A 13333-nucleotide genomic window follows, 5' to 3' on the forward strand; every position below is an offset into this window, starting at 1 on the left:
AAATGACTAATAAAAACACATACTTATATAGACATTTCAATACTCCAATTAGTGTCATTTATGTTGTCATTAACTGTGGTGTTCAAATGTAATTGAAAGTGATTGTAGAGGCAGGAAGTATAGAGCATAGGTCACAAAAGAACATACTGTACATGTCACTTACTCATTTATTCATTAAAAAAGCACACTGTATCCCTCATGGTTAAAGTTGATTGGTTTCTATGAAGCCAAAGGTGACTGTTATGACCAATGATCACACTGTCAGGTTGTACAGGTGTTGTCTCAGAAGGTATCAGGTCACCAAATGCTGTTGCTTTGTGCCTTGTTTCTACAAATTCAGATCTCAAAGTTCTAGACTCCTTGACAGAAGAGGGGCTGTTCATCTTCCATCTGGTTTGATCAAGCTTCAATGACTATAGCTCAAAGGACGATCGTAGCTTCAATGCTTGTGGTGTCTGCTAGGGAGTGAACAATTATGCCGGTGTGTCTGTATCACCCACTAGATATAGTCTTCTGCATACAGCATTGGAGATACAATTCTCGTGGAGATATTTGGTCTTCTGAATGTAAACCCTAAGTCCCATGTTCTGATATGCCTCAGTAAATACAGTATATTAACAATTGTCAGGAGATTTGTTACTGTACTGTAGTGTCATCATCTTACTGGCATTTGATAACTCAAGCTGGGATAGTTTGTATTTTGGACGTGAGTCTTTGGCTCCAACAGACAAGCTCTATGCTTCACTGCATCTAACTTGCCGAATTACATGACTGAAACCAGTTGCTAAAAGCAGGTCTTAGGGGCAACACAATAGTACAGTGGTTAGCATTTCTAACCTTTGCAGCACTGGGACCCTGGGTTCAATTCCATACCTGGGGTGCTGATTGCGTGGAGTTTTTATTTTATGTTCTCCCCTTTTTCAAATGGGTTTTCACTAGAAACTCTGATTTCCTCTTACAGTTCAAGGACACACTGGTACTGTAGGTTAATTGGCTTCAGGGAATATTGACCCTGGTGTCTGTATCTGTGTGTGCCTTGCAATGGATTGACATCTAAACCAGTGTGTATTCAACCTTGAGCTCATCGCTTGCCTTGATGGGTTCCATCTCCCCATGACCCAGTTTAGGATAAAGTTGTTAGAACATGAATGGACTTTAAAGGGATCTGTAGTACATTCATTTGTGTGGAGCATGGAATTCATCTTGAATCCAGTGAAGGAAGGAGATCAATTTTGTCAAATGCCTTTGTCAAGTTAAAGAATGCTAGGCAGAAAAAAATGTATTATACATACAATGAATGACAAGGAAGGGATGTTAAAGTCAGATATACAGTGTGTTTTGAATTCAACTTCTCCTGCCCCCTTTTCTCCTGAGTTTTTTATCAATCCAATGAGGAGGCTTAGAAGCATATTGCTTCCCTGCCATTGATTAAGCATACTGTACATCACTTTGAAAGGCTGACTTTGTGCATGCTGAATGATGAGCCATCTTGAAGGCCTTCAGAGAGATGTCGCTGAACATTAGTTCATCAAGCATATACAGTATAATGTCTTGCAAAAGTATGCAGACCCTTGGCACCTCTGGCAAATGAACACACCTTTTTTGGTATCTACCAACATGGAATACTGGCTTGGTATTCTTGTCTTGGCAGATTTGCTCAATCTCTCAACTTGCTTCTGGATTACATATGGTCAAGTCTTTCCACAAATTGACAATAGGACTCAAGTTAGGACTTTGACAGGACAAATCAAGGACATTCACTTTGTTATTCACAAGCCACTCATGTGTTGCTTTGGTTATTTTCCCACTGAAAGATGACTTTTAGTGCCAGATTTAGTTTTCTAACTGTAGATGTGAAGTAGTTTGTCCTCCAAGATTTGCCTGTATTTTGCTCAATCCAGTCTTTCGTCTGTTTTGAGACTGCTAATAAGACGCAGCCCCATAACATGATGCCGCCCCACCACAACAGCAAAAATTTTGCTGACAGGGTGATGCACTGTGCTGTTTGCACTGGAAGTAATATTTTGCATTTAGATCAAAGTGTTCCAATTTTTTCTTGTGTGACCACAAAACAAATTATGGCACTTGTATGCAGTATCACTTAAATGCTTTGAAGAAAACTCCTCGCGGGATTCGAAATGTTTGTAATGGCTTCTCTCTTGCCACTGTGCTATACAAGACAGCTTTGACTCAAAGCTGAGTGATGGTCCGTTTCTCCCATCTCAAATCAAGCCTTCATCACTCGCTTTCTCACAGACACTGTTGGCCTCACTGTGGCATCTCTTACTACTTATAGTATCTCCTTGCTTGGCTGCTAAAATATAAGCATAGCCAGATCCAGGCAGTGTCTGGGCAGTATGACACCCCTTCAGCTTCTTAATGATCACCTTCATCATGCATGAAGGGATATTCATTGACTTTCTTCTGATATGTGCCTTTATATAGCTTTTCTTTTACTCCCTGAATTGTTTTAAAAGTTCTTAAGTCTTCATGATTTAATCTTTGTTTTAAATTCATTATCTGAATGAAGGTCTTGCAAACATAAATATATTTATCCTGAAATCATGTGAATCACCATTATTGTAAACACACAAAGGCCACAAAATTAATTGCATTGCTCATTAAGGTAATAAAGAACCTAAATTAATATTAATTTAGGTTTGCCAAAGCAAAGGGTTTAAATACTTATGCATTCACAACCTTTCCCTTTCCTTACTTGTTGAATGTCTGTATACTTCTTTCATTTTATTTTTTTGCTTTAAATATATGCAGTAGTCTGTGCATGTAAAAAATATTTATTTCTTCAAAGTGTTACTATTGCAAGCTTTGAAACAACACAATATGAAAAGTGTGCAAGTATCTAAATACTTTTGCCATACACTGAAACTTAATCTCAGGTTATGACTGTTGTGAAGAGTACAATACCCCTTTGGAATGCTTGACCTTTTAAATCCTAAAATGAAACACAATCTTATTAAAAACATAACATAAATAGTACTTCTTCCACTCCCAGCAAACCTGAGTTAAGAGTTATTTACACTTCTCCACATAACCTTGTGTCACATTGCTCTCAGCATATCATCCTATATTTACTGCAGCCTTTAAGGTCTTATTACATAGGGGTGTAGAATTGACTTTGCTGATAAGTAGGTCAAGTTCTCTGCATATGTACAGCCCTAAAATAGTTTTTAGTGTTGTTTCTAATTGCGACTGATGAGCAGACTGTCTATTTAATCCTCTCTATCAGCACTACAGGACCTGTCTGGACAAGAATAGCCCTGATCTCAGCAGCCCCACATTCGGCCTTGAGTTTGTCTTTTTCTACGTATTAGGAAAGGCAGGCCTAGACAACAGGCCCAAAGGGAAGCCTGTTAGCACAAAATTCCTTTATATGGAGGGTTATGCAATGGACACATTAAGATTTTGATTTGTTGTAAAAATACATAATCTTTGCTTAATACAAAGATCTAGCTAAACTATTGGTAAATGACCATATAATAATTAAAGTCTAAATGTTTCCAAAGGCATTTATAAATATTATTGTCTGATAACATAATGCAATTATATCAACTGTTGGAAACTGACAAATATTAGCTTAAAATGCAGTTCCACTAATCTGAACTAGGCAAATGCTGAGCATTTGTTTTTCTATGAAATTAGTGTCATACATAGGTCACATCAGCTGAAGTACCATGTGTTGCTGTAAAAACTGAAAAACAAAATCAGATTATGAAACTGAATGACACACAATTTGGCACATGAAAGATAAGAGGTCAGATTGACACAGCACTTGAATTTTTTATTTAAAAAATTACATAAGTAATTATCATAAATTATAATTCTTAAAGGGTTTGGTAGAATTAGTTTTTATTTTTATTTTATTTTATTTACAATGAAGGGTCAAAAGGTCTTTACCTTTAGCTTCTTGTGTCAAAAGTAGGCATAATTATTAGTTTTTTATTATTTCTAATCTAGGGAATATAGATATTTAATTTGTCAGTATACTTACGAAGATCCATTCCTTATTATTTACCTTATAATGAATATAAAAATATAAAAAATAGACCTCTACTCTGTATGACTAGAGGTAAAACTTTGATCACCTGTCAGAGGTAAAAATGCACATCTGACCAAATTCACATGACCATATTCCTATGCTGTAGAAATATATTTGGTTTTGACCTTTTATTTAGAGGTAAAATTAAAGTTAAAAACTTCAGTCATATGGTTATTTGAGATTGGCAAGCAGTTAATGATGGGCTGAAAAATAGAGAGTAAGCATTGCCTCCAAGACATAATCTTTATGTAACGAACAGTTCTTTCCGGACCCTATGTGGACGACACAATCCGAAGAAGTGGGGAAACACTAGGGAAACGTCATGCAGGAATACGGGGCTGAAAACAGGGGGGCGTGTCCAAAGTGCGCTGGTGCACGGGGAAGGTGTGGCCGAGGCAAACAATCCAAAAGAATAATCCTTAGAGGGTATCCCTAACACAAGGGTAAGTCCAAAACCAGGAGATCCATCAAAACACGGAATTAAAATCAGAAACCGGGTCGGAACCGGCGGACAGGGAACAGGAACTGGAACGGGAACGGGAACAGAGATTAAAACCTTAACGGGACCAGGCGCTTCCAGGTCCGGGACTCGCATGGTACGGAAACCAGATGCAGAGCCCGGATGAGCGACAGCGCCTGGCTTTTAAGGTGGGCTGGGAATAGGAATCAGGTGCGCAGAATAAAGTCTTAAGTGAAAGGGCTGGAGCACCCTTAAGGAGGGGGGACTATAATCTTGACAGTAAGCCCCTCCTTTTCAGGGCGGCTCCAAAGCCCTAAGAAAAAAAAAGGGGAGAAAAAAAAACCCGATGGAATCCAGGCTGCCAGGGTGCCGTCCGCGGGGTCCAGGTGTTGGCTCTGCATTCTGTAATGAACAGTTCTTTCCGGACCCTTTGCGGACAACACAATCCAAAGAAGTGGGGAAACACTAGGGAAACGTCATGCAGGAATACGGGGCTGAAAACATGGGGGCGTGTCCAAGGTGCGCTGGTGCACGGGGAAGGTGTGGCCGAGGCAAACAATCCAAAAGAATAATCCTTAGAGGGTATCCAAAACACAAGGGTAAGTCCAAAACCAGGAGATCCATCAAAACACGGAATTAAAACCAGAAACCGGGTCGGAACCGGCGGACAGGGAACAGGAACGGGAACGGGAACGGGAACAGAGATTAAAACCTTAACGGGACCAGGCGCTTCCAGGTCCCGGACTCGCACGGTACGGAAACCAGATGCAGAGCCCAGATGAGCGTCAGCGCCTGGCTTTTAAGGTGGGCTGGGAATAGGAATCAGGTGCGCAGAATAAAGTCTTAAGTGAAAGGGCTGGAGCACCCTTAAGGAGTTGGGACTATAATCGTGACACTTTACCATCGTCGACAGGCCAAAGAAACTATGGATTGCTGAAAGGAATACAAACATTAGTGGGGATTACACCTCACTCAGGTTTAAAAGATGACATGATGTTAAAAAACAGAAGAAAGGTCGTAAACAAGAGGAGGTCATTTGGCCCATCCTGCTCATACCTGCTCAGTACCTAAGGGAATCCAAATATTTGTCTTGAAAATCTTGTCCAGTCATTTCTTGAGAAAAAAATTCCTGAGACAACTGACAAACTTTAGACGGTTAGAAGCCAAATTGCTAAGGCAAGAGCATTCTAAAGACAATTTAATGTCTCAATACTGAAAATAAAATCTACCCTACAATGGATATTTATGTTTTAATATTCTCTTATGTTTGAAGATTTTCCCATGGAATGTAGTCATATAGTTATTTTCCTGTCCCAGTGGCGAGCTGCATCAGTGTATGAGCTAAACAGAAAAAAGTAGAGGTTGACTCTGTAGCGGCAATGCTTGTTAATAAGACAGAATTAAGCGTTGGTATGCTCCTAAAGGAGGCCCCATCTCACCCTCCATCTCTGTGGTGCAGCCACAGAGAAAGAATTCATGCAGGCTGATTTAAGATGTTTTCTTTTGATAAGAAACAAGCTCCCAGACGGGGATACAATTAGCTAAGCCTGGCTATCATGATCAATGGTCATCCCTTGGCGCCTATCACTCTAGGGAGTGCCGAATGGACATCTGGACTGCATTCCTAATTGTCAAGAGTAAGTGACTTATATCTCACCTTGACCAACCAATCAGGGACTGGCAGGGCATGGTAATACCACGTGGGTCTCCAATGCCCGCCAAACTCTCAACCAATCAGCACACATCTAGGTCTTGATCAAAAAGGGAGCGCAAGCTCAGTTCTGAGCTCTCCTTGGCCATTTTCGCGCATCCTCAGAGACAATCACGTGACAACTGCCGTTGTCTGCAAAAGGACTTGGACTTTGTTCTAAGTGCGAGGCCAAGGATCCCGTACGTACTCAGAATTCTACCAACGTGAATGCTCCGCTTGATCAACGGCAGCCTACAGTTGGACCCTCGTCGACAACCTGAATAGCTTATTCAGAAGCAGCGCTGGTCCGGGAACGAACCAGCTTCTTCCCAGGCAAAAGAGTGACTTGTGAGGACTCGCGGTCACACTCTGTGCATAGAGACTTTCTACTAGCCAGCTGGACTGCTGGTAGATCCCCTCGGAGCAACGACTGCCCTGCGCGCCGCAGTTAGATTCCTCCGCCTGTCCGACTCCGAGCTGCACCTCGACTGGTTGGCCGGTATCCAGAGGACGCCGACACAACGCCCATTGGACAACCGCTGGAACAGAGGCTGCAACAGAGCCTGTCAGCTGGTTTGGTGTTCGTGCCGGGAAATTCCAAATCCAAACACAGTGGATAAGTAAACCCCATGTTCTACATTGCGTCTCGAGAATTCAATTGTACCTCAACACAAGTTGTTATCAATTTAATTCATGAGTAATGTATTTACTTCCGAGTTTAGAGTAACAGTGGGTAATAACACTGATTAGCGATTTGGTAACCGAACAATATATATTGACATATATTCTCTGTTGTGTATCTCTTTGTGTTTGCATCTCTTCGAAATTATATACCTTGTATAATGATAACCCTCACAGTAAGGTCTGCCGCTCGTATCCAGGCAGACTAGTATATGTTTGGTGCACAGTTTATATCAATAAATGTATCCCGTGTATTGAACCCGTGTGTGTGCGTTGTTAGTTGTTCTGACGATTGATTTTCTAAATCAAAGCCCCAACGAACAACCTCGTGATTACTGCTACAATTAATAATTGTCTTAGTAAACCCATCAAACCACTACAACTCTATACTGAAAAGTAGAAAAAAAGGTCTTTCATATTTGTGGACCCTTTTTCAGACATGAAGGACAGAGAAAAAAAAACAGGAATATGAAGCAAAGGGGTTGGTAAGATCAAAATAGCAAGTTAGATTGGGCATGCAGGTAAGAAAGAGTGACCAAACAACTGCAAATTTGGGATTGAGTTTCAGGAGAAGTGTGAAAATGTGAAAAGGTGAAAATTCACCTGTAAATGAATGGAGAGGTTTTAAAAATAGATTTTTGTATCATTGAAAAGTTGAGGAAGCCATGGCCATGGTAAAAATAATATTGGCTCTGATATCTTACTGGAATAAGAGTTCTGGAATCACTACGAAAGGGCACAGACAAAAGCGTGCAAGTGTCTAAACACAAGAAAAAGGTCAGATCATTTCTTGAAGTAGCAAAGGAGGATCTGCTGGTTTGGAGAGATCTTTGATATTCACTGCTCTGATGTGATCTCTGAAATGGCTGGGTTATATTGGCTAAACAGGTCTTCCTGTTTCATTACTGTAAATTGTAAAACATTTTCTGCAAAAATGCAATAAATGAGATTGCTGGATAACCATGAGGCTAGCTGGGTGATCTTGAATTGGCTATCATGGAGGCCATGTACTGTACAGTATATGTGTGTTAATGGATATAAATTTGCAGGTGCTACAGAGGATTCTGTTGCAGCAAAAATGTCTGGCCTGGATATTGGCCAAGGTGGAGGAAGCTATGGACAAAAGACATGACCGAGGGAATGAGATGTTTGGTGGGTCTGAAGAAAAAGTTTCATTCGAGACGTCATCCATCAAGTCTTCTGTGATTTGGTTTTGGAGTAGAGGGGAAGCACCAGTGAGTTTCTGGGTGCAGGAATTCCTTATGGATTTGATGTCCTGAAGGCTCTTTTTGGCGATAATATGATTGCCTGTCAATAAATGAAGAATACACAGGAAATATAACGTCAGATTGTACCAGCAGTTCAATTTTGTATTTCAAAATTACATTAATAATAATAATAAAAATAATAATAATAATAATAATAATAATAATAATAAATTATCATTCTTAAATGGTTTGGTAGAAAGAGTTTTGAATTTTATTCTTTGTACCATTTACAGTGAAGGCTCAAAAGGTCTTTAACTTATTTAAGGTCTTTAAGTATTTAACTAAAGTAAGCATAATTATTTTTTTTTCAAGGCATTGCTAGATGCATCAGGATCAGTTTACATTTTCTAAGTTTTTTTATTATTTCTGTTCTAGGGAATGTGTATTTGTCTTTATATCTTGACATTTTTAGTCACCCTTTGACTCCAAACTATCTTGGTTGTTAGTGATCTCAATTCACCTATACAGTTTAATAAGTACATGGATGATAAACAATTTTTCAGACTTAAGTCTGAATTGTCAATGTTTGCAGTTTCTATAGGAATATCTTTGCAAATTACAAATGCAACAAAACTAATTGAACAGTTTTTTTTAATTTTGTATCTCTTTTCTTTGTTGTTATAGTATTAATCAGTAGAAATTTTCGTAAATTCTTATTATTTTCATAATGCATTTAAATGGACAATTAAATTGTCAATTGTTAGCGGTTAAGCAGATTTCAGATAAGGCTGCAATGAGTTCTAGGAAACTCTCCATGTAATGTGAGTCACATAAATGTGTGAGCGACACTCATCAGGCACAGGTGGCACATCTTCCTGACATGACTCAGCCCAGCAATGAAGGACAATAAGATGATAAACAGCTTCGGCTACCCAACAGATTTATATCCCTCAATCATGGAGCAATGAAAATGCTTGTGATTGAGTTAGGAAAGTCCAATGGAAACCTTTGCTTTTGATAACTCTTTTAAGATTTAAGTTTAAGAAAAGGTAGTGCCATTAGTCGACTAGAACTTTAAATGATGGGTTGGAATTAATCAGTAGGGCTCCTTCAGCTGCAATACTCATGTGGCCTCCTGGGCACCAGCAGGCATTTTGTACTGTTGGTAGAGGATGCTTGGCCTCTCCAATACTGGCGCTGAACCTCCTGTATTGGGGTAAGTTACTAGTGAGAAGTTTAAAGATGAGTGACTCAAAGGCGGGCAGGCTGGAGGAGTCTGCCTACACACTGCCTATGGGAGTCATTCTCCCCCATGCGAGCTCGCTGTGTTCAGCAGTGCATTGAGACACGTTAAACGACACAACATAATTGACAATTCAATTTATTTTTAAATAACAGCAGATACTGACAAATTGTAGGTTATTTAGTTTGTAGATTACTGTATTTAATTGTAGATTATGTAAATTGATTGTAGACTGATAAATAATGTTTACTCCATTCCATAAATTGTTGACTAGCCTCGCATCAATGGGAAGATTTTAGTGTTTACTTCTGCTTAGTCTGCCTCTTTGCAAGTTCTAATCAGATATGAACTGTCTGATATTAAAGACACAATTGTTGCATTTCAGTATTCAGGTTTGTACAAATTGTACCAGATAAAGATTTCTTAATAAGCATTTATGTAATACAGACACTAGATGGTAATCTAGGATTTTTTATTGACATTTACAGCCATCCATAAACATAGCTATCAAATGGGGTTACACTTGAACACATTAACACATTGTACATGAAAACATTGATTAAAAAAAATAAATAATTCACCTACATATCTCCTAGTTCCAATTTATGATCGATTTTGATGCAGTAAATAAGAACAAGTAAAGATAATTTTAGGCTTATTCAATTATATCAAAACTTTGGTTTCAATTCTTTTTTGGCCAGTATAAACTTCAAACCAGTGAAGTTGTACCATAAGGTGCAGTGCCTTGACAAAAGTATTCACCCCTTTCCTATTACGTTCCATTTATTAAATAGCATTTATAGCATATATATAGCATTTATGTAAGTAAATACCTTTACTAAAATCTTTAAAACAAAACTTTTTCTTATGGGAGAAAGTCATTAAACATCAGCATAAATACTAAGAACAATCAAAAAATAAAAACATTCATCCCCTTTGTTATGTCAAATTAGTTCAGGTGCACAAAAGTTCTTTTAAAGTTACATATTTTTAAAAATGGGCAAATCACCCATGTGGGACGAGTTCAAATCCCACCTCCGGATTTTTCCTGGATGAGTCTGACTGGACCTTGTTTAAGACGGCAGCTGTTGAGGTGTCTACAAGGAGCTTTGGCCAGAAGATGGTTAGTGCCTGTTAGGGTGGGAATTCTAGGACCCGATGGTTGACACCAGAGGTGAGGGGTGCTGTTACGTTGACGAAGGGGGCCTTCTGTGCGTGGCTTGTAGTGGGACCACAGATTTGGCTGAGAGGAACTGAGCCAGGTCCAAGAGGACTGCAGCTGCAGAGGTTGCTGAAGTGAAGGCCTGGGAGTTCAGTGAGGCCATGGAGAGTGACTGCTGGACAGGCTTACATACCATTTGATGAATCAGGAGGGGAAGGCAGAATGTTACTCAAGATATTCTCGGCAAAGGGTGGGGAAACGTTGACCTTAACTGGAGATATTGTTGAGAGGTAGAAAGAGCACTTTGAAGAACTCCTGAATCTTGTACACATGCTTTTCTTTCAGGATACAGTGCCAGAAGCCTCTGGTGTATCCACTGGGTAAAAGGGATCAAGAGACTGACCAGCAGATTGGTGCAGCTCCTGCAGGAATGAGCACTCTGTACTGGACCATAGCGGTAAACCGGGAGCTGAGTTTGGCTATGAAGCTAGTCCTTATGGTCACAGAGCTTTGGGAAGGGACCGAAAGAATGAGATCACATGTACAAAAGGTGGGAATGAGGTTTCTCCATAGGGCTGGTGAACTAAGACAGTCTGAAGAGCTCTGGAAGTCCTTGGAGTAAAGTTGCTGCTTGTCTGGATTGAGAAGAGACAGTTTAAATGGCCCAGGCATCTAGTGAGGATGCCCCCAAATGCTACCCGCTGGAGGTGTACCAGACATGGTCGACCCAGAAGAGATCTTGGGGCAGACCCAAGAAATGCCAAGGGGATTATATCCCTTAGCTGGCTTGGGGGAACCTGGAAGTCCCTTACAACGAGCTCAAGGTTGTTGATGGGAAAAAAGGAAAGTTTGGTCTGCTCTGCTCAAGCTGTTGACCCCATCCCTTTCACCAGGAGTAAGTGGTTAGAAATTGAGATGAGTGAGATGAGAAGTCACACAATGGATGGCCTTTGTCTATGTACAATGATAGCGTTGTATCACGATTCACTCTTGTCATTTGTCTCAGGCAGTCAATTCAAGCAGGGATTAAGTTTCAGAAAGGCAAAAATCAGATGAATAGTACAACAAATTATAAAAACACTGAATATATCTGTGAAGCAGATCATTAGGAAGAGGAAGGTGTTTTCATATTATCCAAACACTGCCTAGATCAGGTTGTCCCTCCAAATTATGCAGCCAGGAAAGGAAGAAACTGTAAAAAAGAACAGGTAAATACTAGACGAAAGCCAATTTCATGCTGCTAAAAACATACAACTGGGATTAGGGATGCAACTGTGAGGTAAAAGGTAAGTGATGACTTTGAAAGAGTTCAGTAGCTGAGATGGAAGAGAAATGTCCATTGTTTAAGAATTCCCTTCACTCTACAAGGTGAACTAAAGAAAAAATCATGACAAATCCTGCATTTGTTTGTGACAAAGCACCTTAGTGATACTGCAAACATGTGGAAACATTTTTTGTGGTGAGAAAAGAACGTTTAAACTTTATGGTTTAAACGCAATGTGTTGTATCTGACATCCCAAAATAGCACATCACTCAGGGAACACCATCACTACAGTTAAGTAGGAGGGTGGCAGCTTTATCTTATAGTTCTACTTCTTATCAGCAGAAACTTGGAAGCTTGTCAACACTGACGACAGCTAAATGTGAAGTATTAAGCAAATCTAAGAGGAAAAAGAGCATCATTTAACAGGTAAATGATCCAAAGAATAAGGCCAAGCTGTACAGGGCTGTCCCAAGATGAAGAAAGAAAATGTCCTTGCATGGCCCAGTAAAAGTCCTGACTTGAATCCTATTGAGAATCTGTGGAAAGACATGAAAACTGTTGCCCGTAAGTGATCCCTAATCAAGTTCTTCAATAATTGTTAAATAATTCAGGTTTCCAGGTTGGAAGAGTTCTTATATTATGTTTAGCTGAATCAATTTTAAAAGGAAATGTCTTTTGGGTGTGTTTACATGAATGCAATAAGAAAAAAAAATATTTCTTTAGTATTGTTTAATGTTCATTTGAATCTTCAACTGTTGAATGTTGAAAGGTGTTAAATCCTAAAATGCTACCTTCATAATGGTGGAAAATATGTAATTACATCACATTTCTTGGCCATGAAAGTAAATTTTGAGAAACCAGATATTCTGCAGCATAGATTCTTCACCTGACCATTGGATACCATTCTCAGCTTTCCTAGCTCTTTACTGTACCCTGCTAATAGTTGAATTTTTTCTTTCTCAGCCTTACAGAAATACAACCTGTTGGGTCTTTTGCAATACTAAAACTTGTTGTGATGTGTTACTTAACCTTTTTATGATTCACCCAGCATAGCCTACCTCTGTGAACTTACTGTCTCGCAGCTAATTGTGTTTGGAGTGCCTTCTTCCTGTGGTCATGCTCTTAAGAAACCATCAGTTAGCAAATACTCTAAGTACTACTAACATCTCAGTCAATACTTAGTACCATGTACCCAGTGTTACGAAGCGTCTTTCAGGACCCTATGCAGACGACAGAATCAGGAAGGGAGTGAACACACACAGGGGGGAGACGAGGAACTGGGCTGGTAGAGGAACCGGGGGGGACATGACAAAGGTGCTCCGGGTGGCGTTGTCCAGGCGAACAGTCCAAAAGGTAGTCCAAAGGGAAGTCCAGTGCAGGTGAAGGTCCAAAGCCGGGTGACAAATCCAAGATGAACAAAACAAAGTTAAAAACCGGAGCAGGATCCGGCAAAGGGACGGGGAGAAGAAAGAGGGAACGGAACCAGGCACTCCAGGTCCCAGACTCGGCTGGTTCAGGACACCTAGGAGGCGAATGCCACCCCAGCCTTGGACGTAGGGCGACTTGGT

The sequence above is a fragment of the Lepisosteus oculatus genome, chromosome 2, assembly GCF_040954835.1.
Source record: "Lepisosteus oculatus isolate fLepOcu1 chromosome 2, fLepOcu1.hap2, whole genome shotgun sequence".
NCBI lineage: Eukaryota > Metazoa > Chordata > Actinopteri > Semionotiformes > Lepisosteidae > Lepisosteus > Lepisosteus oculatus.